A 20786-nucleotide genomic window follows, 5' to 3' on the forward strand; every position below is an offset into this window, starting at 1 on the left:
TGTGACTCAGACTAGGCCAGCCAGACTCCAGTTTATGCCCAGTCTATCCTGAAGCCAATCCAGACCACCTTCGGGGGCCAGGCTGGGGACTTTGCGCGAGGCTTCTGCAGCTCCCATCCTGACTGCCCGATACTGTGTGGTTTGGCCTTTCTGTCACCATGTCCCTCATCCCCAGCCCATTGTTGCAAACAGAAGGCCAACAGTCAGCAGCCTGTTCCCCAGGCCAGAAGGAAAGGGGTGAGTCTGTGTTCGGGGAGGGAAAGAGGTAGGTGGTGGCAAAGGAAGCACGGGGTCATTTTCACCCTCTTCGTGTGACCAATCACTGAGCTCTTCTTCCGTGGCCAATACTGGGCTCTGGCCTTTTCATGACAAGTGACTTAAGATTTTTGTATCTGCATATAAAGGAAACCCAATTCAGTTGGCTTAAGGAAAATGCTAATGACTTGGCTCCTGGAACTGGGAAGTCCTGGAGTGGATTTGGCTGGAAACAGTGCATACTGATGTCTACTGCATCATCATCACTGTCCTCATCATCATTAGCATCATTATCTTGGCTCTATTCCCTTATAAGAAGTAATCTCATCCACAGACAGACGGGCTTTCTCTAAATCCTTATTCTCTAACCCAGGAACGTCAGGGAGAAGAGATCTTTCCCCAAGGCAAACTCTGGTTGGCCTGTGGGAGTCTTGAGTCCACCGTAGGGACCAATCACTCCTGGCCAAGAAGGGGATATCATGATTGGCTGGCATGGTCATTGCCCCACCCCTATGGCCAAGATGAGACCAAAGCTCTGTGATGGAAAGTATCAGCAGAGCACCTAGAACAATCTGGATCCCAAGGAACGGGAAATATAAAAAAAGAGTAAATGAATGAATTCGTGTTTGTGTCACCTGTTATACATTGCTTTCTTTAATCTGTACTATTATTAGCTTTATTTTTCAGAGGAACAGTTAGGCACAGAGAGGTTGAGTAAGAAGGTCACACTTAATGGCTCAGCCAGGATTAGGACCCAGGATCGCCTGCCTCCAAAAGACCTACTTTTACCCAGGATAGTTCCTTTCCCACAGGCCGCCCAGGGCTCAAGGACATAGGTGAGAAGGGAAGAATCTAGAAGGAGAGGGGGTGGAGAGAAGATGGCAGACTTTGCTCTGGGTCCTGCCTTCAGTGGTGTACAGTTATTATCAACAGAAAGGTCCAAGCCTTCTCTGTGGGCAAGGAGCTCAGAGATACTTGTACTCAAGGACACCGTTGCACCCCCTTGACCAAGGACCCTGGCTGGGGATCTCTTAGCTTGTTTTCTTTTCCATGGGCGTGAGTCAGGCTTTTTGCTCTGGGCTCAGGTTTGGGGCTGAGCTACAATGCTTGCTATCTTGCGTCTGTACATGCAGGAAGCTGTCCTCAGCAAAGCCAGCATGTCAAATAGCAGCCTAGCATGTCCCTAATGGGAACCCCCTGTACCTGTCCCCACTCCAACTCTATGCCAGACAGTTCCTCTGATAGACCACAGCCTCTTCTGTCTCCTTGAGTTTGTATTTCATGCTGTTCCTTTTGCCCACCTGGAAAGCACTTCCTTCCTTACCCTCTATCCAGCTGACTCCTCAACATATGGAATTCAGTTCAGGGGTCACCGCCTTCAGGAAGCTTCTTTGACATGCCTGCTGCTCTCTTCCTGGTGTAGAGGCCTCTTCACTGTGCTTATTTTTGGCATAGCACTAATCACATTCTGATTAAATTCTTTTTACTGGTCTGTTTTCTTCATCAAATCCTAAGATCTCTGATGAAAGAACTTCATTTCTGAACACAGCTGGTGCTCCATAAGTGAGTGGTGAATTAACAAATGAATCAATAATTGATTTTTTAAAATGTTTATTTATTTTTGAGAGACAGAGAGAGCACAAGCAGGGCAGGGGCAGAGAGAGAGAAAGACACAGAATCTGAAGCAGGCTCCAGGCTCTGAGCTGTCAGCACAGAGCCCAATGCAGGAGCTCGAACTCATGGGCCATGAGATCATGACCTGAGCTGAAGTCGGACACTTAACCACCTGAGCCACCCAGGCGCCCCACAAATGAATCAACAAAGGGCAACACTGGGACCTGTGCCATTTGCTTTGCAGGTCTGGGCACTGACCATGACTGCTTAGGGTATATGTTGGGAGTACAGGCAGGGCAGGGATGTAGCCAGGACATCTGAGTCTTCATGGGCGAATCACTCTGATTTCAGTCAACCAGAGCAGGTCTTCAGAGTCCCAGGTCACTTCTGGCTTCTCTCTGTCCTAGAAAATAGATGAGAAAATTTAGTTCTTAGGTAAATTATAGAGTAACTCATAGACTTGTGTGGAATGTTGCAGTCATGGAAGCTGTTGTCAGAGGGAGATTTTTTTGCTTATAAAAACTTTTCCTATACCCTCTTAGGCTCATTTTTGGGGTCTGCAAATTAAACTGAAAAAAGATCTGACCACAGAAAAAATGACTCCAGGAGGTGGTTAGAATTTGGGTTTTCATAGGCGATAGGAGGGAGAAGTGTTTATAGGAAAACAAATGACCATGAGGGAAGATAAGTTGGCCCTTAAGACAACAGATGAGATGATAGTTTTGTGATAATGTCTGTTTAGGTGTGGTGATTCTAGTCTTGAGTTAGTCTTTCCTGGTTGCTTCCCAGAGGCGATTTATAACAATGAGTTCTTTTGAGAAGCTATGCATTTAGGGAGATAAGACATATCAGGAATTCAAATGCCTTCTACCCCAAATAATTTTGGTGCTACAGTAGCATATCATTGAAAAATTCAGGGATTATGAGGTGCCTGGCTGGCTCAGTCAGTAGAGTATGTGCTCCTTGATCTCAGGGTTGTGAGTTCAAGGTCCTTGTTGGGCGTAGAGCTTGCAGAAAGAAAAGAAAAGAAAAGACAAGACAAGACAAGAAAAAAGAAAAGAAAGTCCAGGGATGGGATACTGCATCAGTTGAAGGTGAATCCAGGGGCTCAACCCATTTTATCTTGAAGCTGAATCCAGGGGCTCAACCCATTTTGTCATCTCAGGTCTTGATCTCTCTCTTATATACATCAGTTAATTAATTAATCCATTCCACTCTCCTCAGCTCTAATTCTCTCCCTCTCATTCCATGCTGTCTTCTGTGATGGCTTCATTCTCAAGAAAGCTCCTCCCATGTCATGACCAGATGGTCTCCAGCAGTTCCAGATGTGCACCAAACCAACTGTTGGCAGTTCCTTTTTTCCCAAGAGTTCAAGCAAAATTCCTTGGATCGAGTCTCATTGGCCCAGCAAGCAGAAGAAATTGGCTGATGAGACACACCAGGCCTGGCACGCGTGCCTACCCTGGAGCCAGGCGGGTAGAAAGGCCAGGTCAGCCTCACCCAAACTGTATGGACTAAGAGTGGAGGAGGGGTGGTTTCTGGAAAGATGATGAGGATGCTACTAATAGGAGTGGAGTGGATTCCAGGCAAGGGAAAACCACAGATGTCCTCTATAGACAGCAAAGTCTACAGCAAGGAAAGCTGAATCATACAGTCATAGAATCACAGAGTTTCAGAAGGTTGGAGCTAAAAGACACCTTAAAAGTGGACTCATGCAGCCCTTTTTGTGACAGCTGCTTGCCTAGCGCCCCAGGGAGTCCCCTACTGTCCCAGGCTGATGCCTGAATCCTGGGCAGCCTGGGGTATTGAGGAAAGGGTCCCCCTGGGATTCTGCCTCCTTCCTCACTGTTTTTCTGCTGGAAGATTCTGGGTCACAGCTTCCCACCAGGGGCCTTGTTTATGCTCCTTCCCGGTGAGCTCTGGGCTCTGGCCATCTGCCAGGCTGGCAGTCAGCCACACCGACCATGGGCTACACACTCCCTCCTTGACACAGAGGCCCAGTCGGAAAGACACCCAGGGAGCTAGAAGCAAGCCAGGAAGCAGGGAGCGGTCCAGCCTGAGGCAGAGGCCTGGAGCCCTGCTCAGGCCTAGTGTGCTGAGTCTCCCCTCCCCCCACCAGCCCTGGGAGCCAGGACCCACCACTTCAACCACAACTGGAGCATCCTGTTCAGACCTGTTCAGACACTCCTGAGGCCCTGGGCCATTGTGTTTCTCCCAAGTGAGAACTGAAAGCAAGAGGAAAGCATGGTTAACCTAAACAAAGCTTTACAGAATGGAAAGGCTGGGCCTTCTCTCTCTCCCTCAACCCTCTGCTCAACAAGCAGAGGTCTGGAGGCTCAGTAGAGGCTGAGCCAAGTCTCAGAGAGATTCCTCTGTGACTCTTGCCATCCTTCCCTCCTTCATGTCCTCCTTCCCTCTTCGCTTCCCCCTTCACTTCTCACACAGAATGTTCCAGCAAAAAGGGTGCTTTAAAAACACCAACTCCAGAGATTGCAGATTGGCAGCTCATAGTTCAGAACATGTTGTATTTGGCCCTCCCACTGTTTAAGAAATATTTGAGCCAACATTTTAAAAATTGGGAGATTTCACATAAAAATTCACATGTCTAGCTTCTTTAGAAAACTAAGGTCTGTTAACCCTGGGCTTGTGTGTCCACATGGCACCAATTGTTGATGGTGAGTGTCAGCAGCTCCTGTGTACAGGGAGTGGACTACAGTTCCCTCTTGTCCCCTCCACTGAGACCAAGTGCCAGTTTCCATTTTCCTTCATCCTTGGCATTTTCGTTTTTATTATTTTAGATAGTTTGCTTATCTGGCACCATCAGAAATAGGAAATGAAAGACTGAGAGAGTGGCGTGATTTAAGGAAATCAGAAGAGAAATGTTTCTATCATTAGCTTGGCCCAGTGAGCATTTGGGTTTGCAACCCCAATCTAAACAATACCCTAATTTTGCAGAAAGACTACTCTGGGCCCAGAGGGTCCAGTCCCTCTTTTGACCAAGGATGCATACCCAGCCAGTAGAAAGGTATCTGCACCTGTACTTCTTGGATGGGGAGGCGGCTGTAGGTGGCTTTATGTTTCCTCCACACATACCCACCCTCTCAGGAGGGATGAGGACAGTTTCTGAGGAAGCATCACTCTTGTCTCTGTGTTTTTGTCTTAAAGGGGAGACTTTGCAGAGGAAACTAGCAGCCACATGACAGGTCTGGGACCCCCTGCTGTTAGAAGCCTTCCAGGAAGGAGGGGTGGGGTGGGATAGACCCAGGGCTGTCAGGAAGAGGCTGTCTGGGAGCTGAGAGCTGCCTTGTTCTCTGAGGTGCTAGGCTCTGTGCAGTGGTCTCTGGGAGACAGACATCATCTCACCAGAGGGAAGAAGTTTTTATTGAATCTTGCTGTTTGAAGAATGAGCTGCCTGGGGAGGTAGAAAGTTCCCACTCCTGGAGGTGGTCAAGCAAGACTGAAGGCCATTGATGGGGATGTTGTAGGGAGATAAGAGGTAGAGGGTTTGGGTTGAGCTGAGGTTACTTTTTGGAGGTTCTCTGATAAGTATTGGAGGTTTGGGGAACCCCCTAAAATCACAAAGAGTTATGTGTCTCAGGAAAGTATTTATGGCTTTTTTTTTTTTTTTTTTTTCAGATTCCCAAAGGCTCACCTGAGCCTACAAATAGGCTATTGACCTATTGGTAGTCAGGTAGTTGGCCAAGAGGCAGGTAGTTGGCCAAGAGGAAAGACAGTGTGAAGTGAGGATCACAAGACTGCCAGTGGCCTGGGGCCATCTCTCCACGCCATTCATTAGCCATCAGCTACATCATTCCAGTGGCCACTCACCTAACTTCTCTCTGCCTCTGTTTCTGCATCTGTAAGACAAAAATAATAATGGGACCTACTTTGTCATCTTATTTTAAAGGATAAGTGAACTTACAACAATAGTTGACACAGGGATTAGCTATTATTATTGCTAATATTCCTTTCAACTCAGATTCTACTGGAAACAGATTTACGAATTTTGAATGTATGTAACTGGCAAGCCTTATTATAGTCTTGCATTTTTGCAGGAGGTGAAGCTATGATCCTTAGGCAGGATCACTTTAATAGTGAAACTTCAATTCGTGGTGGGCAAGGAGGGAAAGCTGCATAGCTCTGCTTTGAACTTTCTTTTCCTTTTTTTTTCTTTATTTTTTTAACTGGTTCCATGCCCAGTGTGGGGTTTGAACTCATGACCCTGAGATCAAGAGTCACATGCTCTACTGACTGAGCCAGCCTGCTTAGAACTTTCTTAATGTGACCTTCAACTAGTTAAACTTCTTATGGCCTTAGTTTCTACATCTACAAAATGGGAGTCATGACAGCTCCTATTTCCTAGCGTTGCTTTAAAGATTAAATAACATAATTCACTTAAAGCATTCAACCAGTGTCTTGTGCATGAGAAAGCACTTGACTAACTGGGTAGGATGTTCTTTATGAGGAGCCTGTAATCACAAGGTACTGTACAAACTAAGTCTCAATTGTCATCCTGTAGGTTCTGGAGATTTATTTTTTGCATATACAGGCTCCCCTTTTAGAGCTAAGGCCCTTGGGGACAAGAAATGGCAGCCACCACAGATAGTGGAAAGAACATGAACCAAGAGTGGTGAGTTCCAGCCTAGGCTCTGACACTAATTGGCAGTCTCTATGCTTCATCTCAACATTTCATTTGTATGAAAATGTAGCTAAGAATTATTCAGCTGCTCCCCTCTGCTGATCACTGCTTAAGATGATTAAAGGAGACAATTTAGGGGATACAAACAAATGTATTTAACACTTCATGTAGCAGGTACTCTCTGTTTCCGAGGGTCCAGAGAACAGCAAAATGAGGCAGGAGGCAGGAAGCTTTTATAGGATAAAGAATAAGGAACAAGGAAGAGAAAAATAGAAAATGAATAAGGAACAAGGAAATGAGTGTAGAGCCCAGAGTTAGCTTGGCCTTTGGGGATTGGCTGCCTGGGTATACTGCCTTTCTGGTCTGCCAGACCATTTACAGGGACACAAAACTAACCTAAATTTCGGTTTGCTGACTTAGCCCCCCAGGCAGGAGTGGCTTCATGTTGGACCTAGACATTTATTTCAACAGCACACCATGCTGACCTTTATGTGACTGATGTCATTTAATCATGGGATAACTTTGTAAAGTACCTTGTATTATTTTCATCCTATTTTACACGTGGAGAAATGGAGGTTCAGAAGTTGACTCCAGATCACACAGGAGGTAAGGGATGGAGCTAGTTTTGGGCCCAGGGCCTATGTAGTTCACTACTAAGCTGCCTTGGTTCAACACAGTGATTTCTAAGACCTCAACACAACAACGTCATATGTGGCCAAGAGTGAAAATCCTAGAAAAGCCAATCTAACCCTGGGCAGTTTTATTCTCCCCACTCTATCTTATCCTCCCCATGTCTATCTTCTTCTTACTTCTTCTTCTTCTTTTTTTTTTTTTAATGTTTATTTATTTTTGAGAGAGAGAGAGAGAGAGGCAGGGGCAGAGAACGAGGGAGACACAGAATCCCAGGCTCCAAGTCTCTGAGCTGTCAACGCAGAGCCTGACATGGGGCTCAAACTCACAAACCATGAGGTCATAAGCTAAGCCAGAGTCAGATGCTTAATCAACTGAGCCACCCAGACGTCCCTCTTCTCCCTACTTCTACCCTCAGTACTTGGGGGTTGCTTGGACACTAGTTTCCAGCAAAGGAGGTGCTGATACAAAACGCCCTCATTTTATTTACTCTTCTTTTGAGGCCCTGGAGATACGAACTATTCCAGGTCCACATAGCTAAATACATCTCCCTGAGGCTGATGGTTTCTCAAAAGTTTCTGAAATAATTTACCTAAAGTGCCCATTTGTCGTGTGGTGACTTGAATAAACAGGGCTTGGTCTAATCCCAGAGTGACTGTAGAGTGCCATTTATTTCACAATCGTTTATTAAATGCTGATAATGTGCCAGATACAGCCCTAGCTGCGGGGCTCTAGCAGAGGAAGGGGGAAGAATGAAACCAACAGGGACCCACATAAACAATTTCAGGGGAGGATAAACACCAGGGGGGCGAGAACAACAGGCGAGTGACTGAGAGTGTGAAGACGTGTGGCCGTGGCCGGCCGGCATGGAGAGGGCTCTCTGAGGCAATGTGGCTGCCAGCAGGTTTGAACTCTGCTATGGCCCTCATTCCTCAGAAGATCTCCAGGAGGAAGGTGATGATCCTTATTGTACTGAGGATGAGTGAGACTTCAGAAGTTAAAAAACTTGCCTGAGTTGCAAAGCTTAGAAGTAGCTGGCTGGGATTCCAACAACGTTCCATGCACTCCAAGTCCTTTAACTTCACCGGCGTTGTGTTGGCTTCACTATAAAATGAGTGGGGTCAGAACAAAAACAAAAACAAAAACAGAATAAAAAAAAATAAAATGAGTCAGTTAGACTAAGATGACTCCTTAAGGCCTTTCTCTAAAGTCATATATATAGGAAAATAAAATAAAATAAAACATATATGCAGGGGAGCCTGGGTGGCTCAGTCAGTTAAGCGATTGACTCTTGATTTTGGCTCAGGTCGCAATCTCATGGTAGGTGAGATCAAGCCCCACATCCGGCTCTTCACTGACAGAACCTGCTTGGGATTTTCTCTCTCTCTCCTCTCTCTGCCCCTCCCCCCTGCTCTCATGCATGCACGTGCTCTCTCTCAAATAAATAAACTTAAAAAAATAATAAAATCATATATGTAAAGAATGGACAAAGGAGATCTGGTGGCAGCCAATACCCCTAAGAGCAGGTGCTCTATTTTCCCATGATGCAAGGAATAAAACACTAATTTTGACAAGAGAACTGGGGAGGCCAGGCTTACTTATGTTCTGCCTGTGCACTGGGGTTTCAGGATATCAGTGGTTTAGCAGCTGCTGGAACAGGTCATCAGTCAAGAGACCAAATGCAAATGCCTCCCACCCCGAAATTCCTGCCTTGTGAAGACAAAGGACTTCAGACAGTCTCAGGGAAGGGCTCACCCAGGGGGACCACCAGCAGCTCATGCTAAGGGTGTGGAGCCTTTTTCTAGAGATTTACAAGCTGGTGGTTTCAGGCTCACAGGAGCTGCAGTTTTGGCCTCCCCAAGCTTCCCCCTCCAACGCTATAGCAAAATCAATTCCAGTGTCACCTCAGCTGTGAAAGGGTCTCTGACCAGACCATAGGCGGGGTTGGTCTGCTTGCCTGCTCCTGCTTCCCTAGCTCGGCTTCCTCCTTTTATTAGAATACCGCTAGGAAAAAAGTGATAATAATGAATATTTATTAGACCCTGTCCTAAGAGGCTTTATAAAATGATCTCATTTAATTCTTTTTGCTGTGGTGGTGGTAGTAAAATATAACATAAAAGTTACCATTTTATCTATTTTGTTTTTACTACTGAAACAATTTTATTTTTTTACTTTTTAAATTCAAGTATAATTAACATACAGTGTTATATTAGTTTCAGGTGCACAATATAATTCAACAATTTTATACATTACTCAGTGCTCATCAGGATAAGTGTACTTTTAATCCCCTTCACCTATTTCACCGATCCCTCCATGCACTCTAAAAACTACCAGTTTGTTCTCTATTTTTAGGAGTCTGTTTTCTTTTCTTTTCTGGTTCGTATCCTTTTTTTGTTCATTTGTTTTGTTTCCTAATTCCACGTATGAGTGAAATCATATGGTATTTATCTTTCTTTGTCTTATTTCACTTAGCATTACACCCTCTAGATCAATCCATGTTGTTACGAATTGCAAGATCCCATTTTTTGTGACTAATATTCCATTGGGTGTGTATATATATATTTATTTATATCTATCAATTGTATCTATATGAATTATTATTATTATTATATATATAAATTATATATCTATGTATGGATACTTGCATTGTTCCCATATCTTGACTATTGTAATAATGCTGCAATAAACATAGGGGTGCATATTTCTTTTCAAATTAGTGTTTTCATTTTCTTTGGGTAAATACCCAGCAGTGGAAATATTGGATCATATGGTAATTCTATTTTTAATTTTTTGAGGAATCTCTATGTTTTCTACAGGAAAACCTGTTTTACACAGTGGCTGTGCCAATGTACATTCCCACCAACACAGCACAAAGGTTCCTTTTTCTCCACATCCTTGCCAACCCTTGTTATTTCTTGTGTTTTTGGTTGTAACCATCTGACAGGTGTGAGGTGATATCTCATTGTTGTTTTGATTTGCAATTCCCTGATGATGGGTGATGTTGAGCATCTTTTCGTGTATCTTTGGCCATCTATTTCTATGTCTTCTTTGGAAAAATATCTATTCGTGTCCTCTACCCATTTTTAATTGGATTATTTGTTTTTGTTTGTTTGTTTGTTTGTTTTTGGTATTGATATGTGTAAGTTATTTATTTGGATATTAACCCTTTATCAGATACATCATTTGCAAATATCTTCTTTCATTTAGTAGGTTGTCCTCCATTTTAACTATTTTTAAGTGTACAATTCAGTAGCATTAGGTACATCCACATTTTGTGCAACCAGCCCTTGGCAAATATCATTCTACTGTCTGTCTCTGAATTTGCCTATTCGAGGTATCTCGTGTAAGTAGAATCACAAATTATTTGTCCTTTTGTGTCTGACCTATTTCACTTAACATGATGTTTTCAAGGTTCATTCATGTTGCAGCATGTATGAAAATTTCATCCCTTTGTAAGGTTGAACAATATTCTATTGTATGTATATGCCATATTTTGTTTACCCAGTCACCCATTAATGGACATTTGGAATGCATCCACTTTTTTGCTACTGTGAATAATGCCACTATGAGCATGGCTCTGCAAGTATCTGTTCAGTTCCATGCTTTCAATTCTTTTGGGTATATACCCGGACGGAAGATACCAGTATCATCTGCATTTTTCAGATGGGCAAACCAAGACTCAAAAGAATAAATATGCACAAGGCCAGGAAGTGGATGAAAAGCTATGACATCCTTTCTTTCTTGGAGCTTACAGTCTAGTGGGGAGAAGAAAGACATTAAACAGCTAATTACACAAAATGTTTTTCAGTCACAGTTGTGGCAAGTGCTGGGTCTTTTCTTGTTCTACCACAGCTGGTCACCAACCCCCTCACCTCTCCACAGCTCTCCAGTACCCCTTCTCTGATGCTCTCTGTGGCTGCCACCATCAACAGCCTCCCCAGTGCTCTCCCAGCTTCCAAGCACCTCAAGCCCATTTCCTACCTGGCAGAAGGAAGGAAGGAAGGAAGGAAGGAAGGAAGGAAGGAAGGCAGGCCTTTCTAAAGTGCCAATCTAAGCCTACCATTGAATCCATTAAGATTCTTCAGTGTCTTCCTGAGGTCCTCCAACCTGGCTTATCAATTCCTGAGTGTTCCTGCTCACCTTCCCCTCTCCTTCCTGACAGTAAGAATGAAGATCAGGTCAAGATCAGATCTCCAGTGTAGCCCCAACCCAGGATTTCTCCACCTTGACACTACTGACATTTGGGGTAGGATCATTCTTTGTTGTAGGGACCTGTCCTGTACATTGTAGGATGTTGAGCAGCATCCCTGGTCTCTCTCCACTAGACTCCAGTAGCACCTCCTTCCTCCAGTTGTGACAATCAAAAAATGTCTCCAGACATTGCCAGAGGTCCCCTGAGACACAAAGTTCACCCCACACCTGTCCATTGTGGTTGTGGAAGCTTTTACCCACCTAGCAAACTCATATAGATACCTCTTCAGGTGTCTCTCCTGAATGCTCCCATCAAGCTATATCTTGTATGCCCCCCCCACCCCGCCCCAGACTATGAACATCCTGAGGGTAAGGACCGTGTCTAATCCATCTTGGTATCCCCAGCACCCAGCTCAGTACCTGGCTTTATCTATAATGAACCCAATAAAAATGTGTTGGATGAAAGAGTGAGTAAATGAAATATGAGCTGCCCATCTCTCCTGACAAACAATGATTTCCTTTTGAGGAAAACAATCCATCTCTGGGTCTCCAGTAGCCCCAGGAGAGCTTGCACTTGGGTAGATATTTTTGTTAACATCCACGTTTAGATATCCCTTATCATAACTTGCCATCACTAACTATTGACAGATGGGTTGCTAAGGGAAACAAAGGTGTTTGGGGGATGCTCTAACTTTTGAAGTTGAGAACAAAGGGACAGCATGGGTAGGGCATGGGTAGGGCCCAGGGCAGTGCCACCCAACAGAATTTTCCATGATAATGGAACTGTTGTAATAACCTATACTCTTCAAGTACAGTAGCCACCAGCCACTTGTGGCTATTGAGCACTTGAAATGTGGCAAGTGCAAATTAAGAACTAAATTCTTTGTTTTATTTAACTCTGATTAAATCTAAATCAGGACAGGTCTAGAGCATTAGTTTCAGAGTCAAGGTGCTTGGATTCCAGTCCTGCCTCTGACTTTAACTCATCTGTGTGGCCTTGGACGACTGCCTTTCCTTCTCTGTAAAATGAAGAATTAAGATTAGGATAGAGATGACAAAGATGTTTCCTCTGGCATGCCAGCCCTTGTGGATTGCTGATGGCTGGCTGGAGCACAGTCTGGAGGAGAATTCTGAAGGCCTGTATTGCCCAGAAGGAAGAATACACTATCTGAGGAGCTCATGTGATGCATCCTGAGGGGGTGCTGCAAGCCTATGGTTCCAGGACTGAACTGTTCTTTCGCTCAGCTCCTGGGAGTGCTGGAGTGTTGTTGGGCCAACTCAGCTGAGCCCCTTTCCAGGACTGGCCCTTGGCTGAACAAGTGCCACCCCATTGGCTAATGTGGGGGTCCACAATAAGAGACAGCTCTGCATAGGTCATTCTGGCTCCTGAGCTCCATCCTAATTCAACTTCTCCCCTGCCCCATCCTGCTTTGCTCCCTCCCCACAGCTGCTGTTCCTGACAGCATCTTCAGTAAATCTCCTGCATGCAAATGTCTGTCTCAGAGTCTACTTCCCTGAGAACCCAGGTTGAAGACAGCATGGTGGTGGTGAGGGTGGAAGCTAGGGTTTGGTGGTTCTTGGGCCATGAATTTGCCATCTAGGGTCTAGGGAAGTTACAAACCAAGTTTTCTCACAGTGGCCTCTTGTACCGATACCAAATGACAAAAAACAGCCCAGCTACAGCCCTGCTTCTAAGAAACTATATTCCCACCTGAATCCAATATCTGATGCCTGTTGTCATTAAGCAGAGGCCAAGAATGAAAACCAAGAGGAAAGCCCACGGTTCACTCACTCTGATGGTTCTCTGATGGTTCTACCTCACCCAGAAGACTGGGAGGCTTCTCTGAGTTCCCTGACATGCCAGCAGGCCACAGGGAGCTTTGGGAGGGCAGAGAACAATCTGACAATGGCAGAAAAGACAGGCCTGGGAGGAGGGCATGCTAGGTGACACAATCAGAAGCCACTTGTCATGCAGCTGTCTGGGATGGGGAGAGTAGCACTAGCAGGCTAGAAGTCAAGTGTCTGGGTGTGCACATATGCTGAGTGTGTCTGTTAATGTTTATGTTAGTGTTATGTTTATGTTAAGGTACAGTACAAGCATTATCTAATTTAATTTGTACCACCCCTTATTTATTAGAGACTCTGATCCCATTTTATAGAGAAAAGTAAACTCAAGTTCAAAGAGAACTAATTCACCTAAGATTGCATCACTAGTAAGTGGCATGGCTGGGATTCAAACCCAGGACTTTCTGATTCTAATGCCCATGTCCCTCCCTTTCCTACCACTCCCATGCCTCACTTCTGATGTGATCACAAACCTAAGCATTCAAACTCATCAGAATATCAGAGCTGGATAGGCCCTTAGAAGTGACTCAGTTCAGGCCATGGCTAGTAGGTGCCAAACTATGTGCCACCCCTGATCCATTGGTGGTAGTTATTGGTGGTGGTGAATATTGTGTTGAAAAGGATTCTGAGACCGATTCCCAAGAGGGCCATGATGGATGAGTGACGTCCACCATGGCAGGGGTATGTATGGCAGAATGTAGATCTGGTCTTAGTTATCCCAGAACACTGGCCCAATCCCCTCACTTCACAAATGGAGAAACTAGGACCTCCCAAAGTGGTAGGACTTAAGTAAGATACAGGGTTAGTCAATGGCAGAACTAGGGCCAGAATTTGGGCAACCGATTCTCCCCATTGTCTTCTGAGGTCAGTCTGCTTTTTGTGCCCCCGGCCTCAGATCCCGGCAAAGGAGCTGCTTGCTGTACCTAAGCTCAGAAAAACACACTTCTGGTGGCATTCAACTTAGTGGTGAGCCTTCAGAGGTCAGGGATCTCAGGGTACCCAGTTCTATATGCACTATTGGACTAGGATTAGACTCCTGATAGGGAAAGCCATGAACTCACACAGAGCTGTTCAAAAGGTCCCACTGGGACTGAACAGACGTCACAGCCTGACCAATTCTCCCCCTAAGCTTTACCCCTCGGGGCTATTTCTCATTGGTCAACCAGCTTGTTGGAGAATGAGGGGAATTCCCAGGCATTTGAACAAAACCAATGTGTTTAGTCCATGGCACAGACTTTGAGAAAATGTTTGGCTTTATATTCTGGTTTTCTCTGCAACTGCTGATTTTTACTTCATTGTTGTCCCAGGGGGAAGTAATTTCACTACCTCCCTCCCTCCCTCCCACCAGACAGAGAAAGGGAAAGATGCCAAAGACATTTCACAACTCAGTGCCCACTGACTAGAGCAAGAAAACAGATCATTCAATCAGAAAAAGCATTGGTTGAAGCTGAGTTAACAATGGAAGAAATTCCTATCATAGTGCCTGTGGGAGCTCGGAGGAGTCTGCTGAATGCATGCATAAATAAATCAATCAAAGGCCACCTCCTCAAAGAAGCCTTGCTTGGCAATCCTATTTAAAATACCTCACGGGGCACCTGGGTGGCTCAGTCAGCTAGGTATCTGACTCTCGGTTTCAGCTCAGGTCATGGTCTCCCAGTTCATGAGTTTGAGCCCTGCATCAGCTACTGATTGTGCAGAGCCTGCTTGAGATTCTCTGTCTCCCTCTCTCTCTCTCTCTGTCCCTCCCCCACTCACACGCACTCTCTCTCCCTCTCAAAGATAAATAAATAAGCATTTAAAAATAAGGAAATAAAATAGCTCACTTCCTCTTTATCCCAGTCACTTTCTATCTTAAAACTCCCATTAATTTCTTTATAGCATGTATCAATATCTCTAAAATTTATTTGTTTATATTCTGCCTTTCTTCATTAGAATATAAGCCTTCCAAGGTCAGGGCCCTTGTCTACCTTATAAACCACTGTATTCTCAGTGGCCAGAACAGTGCCTGGCACATGGTAGGTATTTAATAAATATTTGTTGAAGGTCTGACTGAATAAGGAACTAAGTCCCTGAGAAGCCATGTGGTAACACATACCTTATTATTTTTTATAACAGCTCTATTGAGATATAATTCAAGTACCACTTATCCATTTAAAGTATACAGGTTAGCGCTTTTTAGTATATTCATAGACCTATGTGACTATCACCAAAATCAATTTTAGAATATTTTCATCTTAGAAAGAAACCTCAACTCATTAGCAGTTACTAGCCTTTCCCCCCCCCCCCCCCCCCCCCCCCAGACCTAGGTAACCATTAATCTGCTTTGTCTCTATGCATTTGCCTTTTCTGGACATTTCATATAAATGAAGCCTTTCTATATGTGGTCCTTTGTGACTAACTTCTTTCAGTCAGCATAATGTGTTCAAGGTCCATCCAGGTTATAGCATGTATCAGTACTTTATGTATGAATGTGTGAATGTACATATGTTAAATTCCAGGATAGTTAACATACAGTGTTATATTAATTTCAGGTGTATAATATGGTGATTCAACAATTCCATATATCACTCACTGCTCATCAAGGAGCAGTGCCCTCCTTAATCCCCATCACCTATTTCATCCATCCCCCAACCCACCTCCCCACTGGTAACCATCAGTGTGTTCTCTATCTATGGTTAAGTGCTAGCATCTTGATTTGTCTCTTTATATTTCCTTTGCTCATTTTTTTGTTTGTTTCTTAAGTTCCACATATGAGTGAAATCACATGGTATTTATCTTTCTTTGATTGACTTGTTTTGCCTAGCATTATACCCTCTAGTTCTATCCATGTCGCTGCAAATGGAATACTTCATTTATTTTTATTGCCAAATAGTATTCCATTGTATAGATATACCACATTTTATTTATTCATTCTTCAGTTGATAGACATTTGAGTTGTTTCCACTTTTTGGAGATTAGGAATAGTGCCGCTATGATCTTTCACATACAAACGTTTGTGTAGACATATGTTTCCATTTCTCCTGGGTATTTACCTAGGCTTGGAATTGCTGTGTCATATGGTAACTCATGTTTTACACTTTTGAGGTATGGCCGGATTGTTTTCCGAAGCAGCTGTACTTTGTTACATTCCCATGAAGAGTGTATGAGGGTTCCAGTGTTTCCACATCCTGACCAAAACCTATTATTCTGTGTGTGTGTGTGTGTGTGTGTCAGCCAGGTGCCCCATATTCTGTGTCTTTTAAGTATTAAAGCCATTCTAGTGGGTATCAGTGTTATCTTGTAGTTTCACTTTGCATTTACCTGATGGCTGATGGCATTGAGCATCTTTTCTGTGCTTATTGACCATGTGCATAACCCTTTTGGAGAAATGTTTACTCAATGTCTTTGCCCATTTTTAAATTGGGTTGTCTTTTTACTGTTGAGTTCTAAGAGTCTGTTATATATTCTAGATACAACTCCCTAATCAGACATGTGATTTGCAAAAATTTTCTTCTCTTCTGTGGATTGTTTTTCACTTTCAACATGAGCTTTAAAATCAGAAAGAGTGGGTTCAAAATTTGGGTCTCCTCTTAGGCAAGTTATTTAACTTCTCTCATCTTCAATGTCCTTATTAGTAAAATAGGCATAAAAGTACTTCCCTTGCAGGCATACTGTGAAGATAAAAAGAGATGAATAGTGCAAAGTAATTGGCACATGCCTGGACACCATACATGGTAACTTCTAGCATCATTAATTATAAACTAGCATCAACAAATAAATCAGAAAAGCAACAATACACCAAACTTCCAAAGGCTTCTGGTGCAATGGTTCCCAAATTTGTTTTGGGGACACCTAGCGAATTGTGTAAATATCTCTTAGCAGAGTTAAAATACATTTGTTTTAGATAAATGTAAACCTACTCCTGCATGCTCTAAAGGAGTCAGAGGAGGGGAACAGCAGTGTGTTGGGAATAAGTAGTGGGGAAGAGAGAGGTGATAATTAGAAATCAAGCAAATCCACTTTCTGTCGGTGGCCACTGCCCAGTGAGCATCCTTAAAGGCTCCCCTCCTGCTGCTGTTTAGCCAGAGGCTCCGGAGAGCAGAAAGCGGCAGCTGCAGAAGCTCTTAAGGGGAGGCGGGGTTTTGAAACAACTCAGGAGGGTGTGAGGAGCCATTTTGAGCTGTGGGGACCATGCAGGGACTCGGTGGTAGGGCGAGGCCCATTCAGGAAGTGCTCGGGGAGCGTTGGGTTTGACACCTGCATTGCCACTGTGAAGAGGTGAATGTGGATATGAATGTGAGGCCACACGAGGTGGATGGAAGTGTTGTAGAACCAAAATGGACTGTCTCAAGAGAAGGTTCTCAAAGACAAGGTGCCCACTTAACTGAGAAAAAGATTTTCATTGGCAGCACTCAAAAAGACACTGAAGACCATCACCTAAGAGATGTTTTTTAAACAGAATGGGAAAATCAGGGCGTCTGGGTGGCTTAGTTGGTTAAGTGTCAGACTCTTGATCTTGGCTCAGGTCATGATTTCAGGTTCCTGGGATCAAGCCCTGCATCGAGCTCTTTGGAGACCGTGTGGCGCCTGCTTGGGATTCTCTCTCTCTCCCTCTCTCTCTGCCCCTCCTCTGCACTCTCTGTCTCTGTGTCTGTCTCTCCCAAAATAAATAAACTGTTTTTTGACAGAGAGACAGAGAGAGGGCACAGGTGAGCGAGGGGCAGAGAGAGAGAAGTGGGGCTCATGGGGTTCATGTTTGACCAGAAGCAGGGCTCATGCTTACCCAAATAAATAAACTTAAAAGAAAAAAAAATAATGGGAAAATCAAAGTGATTGAAATCATGACTGACCAAGGCAGTGGCAAGAAGAGGGGCTTTGCTTTTGAACTTTTGAGGACCATAACTAACTGCAAGGTTGTCGTTCAGGAGCACCATACTGTGAAAGGGGCACAAACTTTCAGTCATAAGATGAATAAATTCAGGGGGTCTAATGTGCAGCATGGTGACTTTAGTTTACAAAACTGTGTTATATATTTGAAATTGAAATTAAATGTTCTTGCCACACACACACACACACACACACACACACACTTGGGGTGATGGGTGTGGTAACCAACCTTAATGTGGTAAATATATATTTCACAGTATATATGTATATCAAATCATCACATAGTACACCTTAAACTTACACAATGTTATTTGGCAATTATATCTCAAGAAAGCTGGAAGAAAAAGAGAAATACCATACTGTGAATGGCCACAACTATGAAGTAAGGTAACCCTATATAATCAAGAGATGGCTAGTGTTTGCTTCAGCCAAAGAGCTTGAAGTAAGTGTGGGAACTTTGATGGTGGTTGTAGTGGTGATTTTTGTGTTTCTGGTTTTGTTGTTTTGTTTTTTATTTTACATTTTTAAATATTTATTTTTGAGAGAGAGAGAGAGAGCACAAACAGGAGAAGGGCAGAGAGAGAGGGAGACACAGAATCCGAAGCAGGCTCGAGGCTCTGAGCTGTCAGCACAGACCCTGATGCAGGGCTTGAACTCAAGAACCGTGAGATCATAACCTGAGCTGACGTCAGACGCTTAACCGGCTGAGCTACCTAGGCGCCCCAGTCTGTTTTTTCTTTTTTTAAGTTTATTTATTTATTTTGAGAGAGACAGAGACAGAGCAAGTTGGGGAGTGGCAGAGAGAGAGAGAGAGAGACAGAGACAGAGACAGAGAATCCCAAGGAGGCTCCGAACTTGCAATGCGGGGCTCGAACCCACAAAACCGTGAGATCATGTCCTGAGCCAAAACCAAGAGTTGGATGCTTAGCCGACTGAGACTCCCAGGCGCCCTGACCCAGTGGTGGTTTTGATAGGCATTAGAGCTTCGGTCATGAAGGAAATTTCAGTGGCTGAGGTGGCTTTGGTAGCAGTCATGGCGGTGGTGGTGGATATGGTGGCAGTGTGGATAGCTACAACATATTTGGTAATACTGGAAGGAATTTGGGAGGTGGCAGAAGCTGAAATGATTTTGACCATTACAATTAATCATCACATTTTGGTCCCATGAAAGAAGGAAACTTTGGAAGTAAAAGCTTGGTAGAGGCCAATAGTTTGCCAAACCACAAAACCAAGGTGACTATGGTAGCTCCAGCAGCAGCAATAGCTGTGACAGTGGCAGAAGGTTTTAATTTCAGCCAAGAAGTAAACTTCAGCAGCAAAGCCAGAGAAGTGACAGGGAAGCTACAGGTTACAACAGATTTGTGAACGCAGCCAACCATCGTGGTGACAGGGCTGCTACAAAGAAGAAGACGTGTTTTAGACAATACTCATGTGCATGGGCAAAAAAAAAATCAAGCGCTATTTGTGACTAAGTATAAAACAGGTTATTTTAGTCTCTGCTCTGTGGAGCATTGCAATGAAGGGTTTTAATGTAGATTTTTTTTTTTTTGGCATCCATTGATCCAACCAATCTATTGATTGCTAAATGTAAATAGTCTGATCATGACTCTGAATAAATGTGTCTTATAAAAAGTCAAGCAAATCTAACAGAGATTCATAGGTTAAAAAATGAACTTCAATGTAAACCTCATAGCTTATACAAAAGTTAAATCAAAATGGGTCATAGACTTAACTGTAAAATGTAAAACCATAAAACTTTTAGAACAAAAATAGGTGAGAATTCAGTATCTAGTGTGAGACAAGTTCTTAGACTTGACATAAAAAAAAGTGTGATTCATGGGGTGCCTGCTGGCTCAGTCAGTAGAGAATGTGACTCTTGATCTCAGGGTTGTGAGTTCTAGTCCCATGTTGGATGTAGAGATTATTTACAAATAAAACTTTAGGAAAAAGAAAAGCATGATTCATAATAAGAAAAACTGGCACATTAGATCTCATTAGAATATAAAACTTCTGCTATATAAAAGCCCATGTGAAGACAATGAAAAGACAAAATACCCAGTAGAAGAAAATATTTGCAACCACGTATCTGACAAAGGACTAATACCTAAAATATAGAAGGAACTCTCAAACTCAGTAGTGAAAAAATAAGCAATCCGCCAATGAGAATAGAGGTAAAAGCCGTAAAGAAAAATCTCATCAAAAGTATATACAAGGAGACAAGTACATTTCATATTTAACATCATTAACTATTAAGAAATGCAAATTGAAATTGCTATGAGATGTCACTACACACCTATCAGAATGGCTACAATAAAAACTAGTGATGACATCAGATGCTGGTGAGGATACAGGGTATCCCGGTGACTCTTGCATTAGTGGTGGGAATGTAAATGGTATACTGACTGTGGAAAACAGTTTAGCAGATTCATAAAAATATAATAAAAACATTCAACTACCATATAACCCAGCGATAGCACTCCCAAACATTTATCCCTAAGAAATAAAACCTTTTGTTTACACAAAAAGCCAATATACAAGTGCTCATGGCAACATTATCCATAATAGACAAAAACTGGAATCAGCCTAGATGTCCTTCAATGGGGTGAACAGTCAAACAAACTGAAGTACATACCCATCACGGAATACTATGTAATAACATAAAGGAATAAATTATTGATCCATGCAACAGCCTGGACGTATTCCAGGGAATTTAGGAGAAAAAAAATCAATTCCAAAAGATTGCATA

At 43.4% G+C, this 20786-nt stretch overlaps 1 protein-coding gene across 2 annotated transcripts in view; it reads left to right on the plus strand.

The window, feature by feature from the left end:
* Positions 1 to 20786, plus strand: part of PWWP2A (PWWP domain containing 2A) — a 102818-nt gene that overhangs the window by 28939 nt on the left and 53093 nt on the right. The window contains exon 1 of one of the 2 annotated variants that reach the window (XM_030328259.1): positions 18329 to 18482. The exons of the other annotated variant lie outside the window; for it this stretch is intronic. The gene's annotated coding sequence lies outside the window, so the exon portion shown is untranslated. Of the gene's footprint in view, positions 1 to 18328; positions 18483 to 20786 lie in introns of those variants that run through there. 2 annotated transcript variants of the gene reach the window in all.

Source organism: Lynx canadensis, chromosome A1 (genome assembly GCF_007474595.2).
Source record: "Lynx canadensis isolate LIC74 chromosome A1, mLynCan4.pri.v2, whole genome shotgun sequence".
Taxonomy (NCBI): Eukaryota; Metazoa; Chordata; class Mammalia; order Carnivora; family Felidae; genus Lynx; species Lynx canadensis.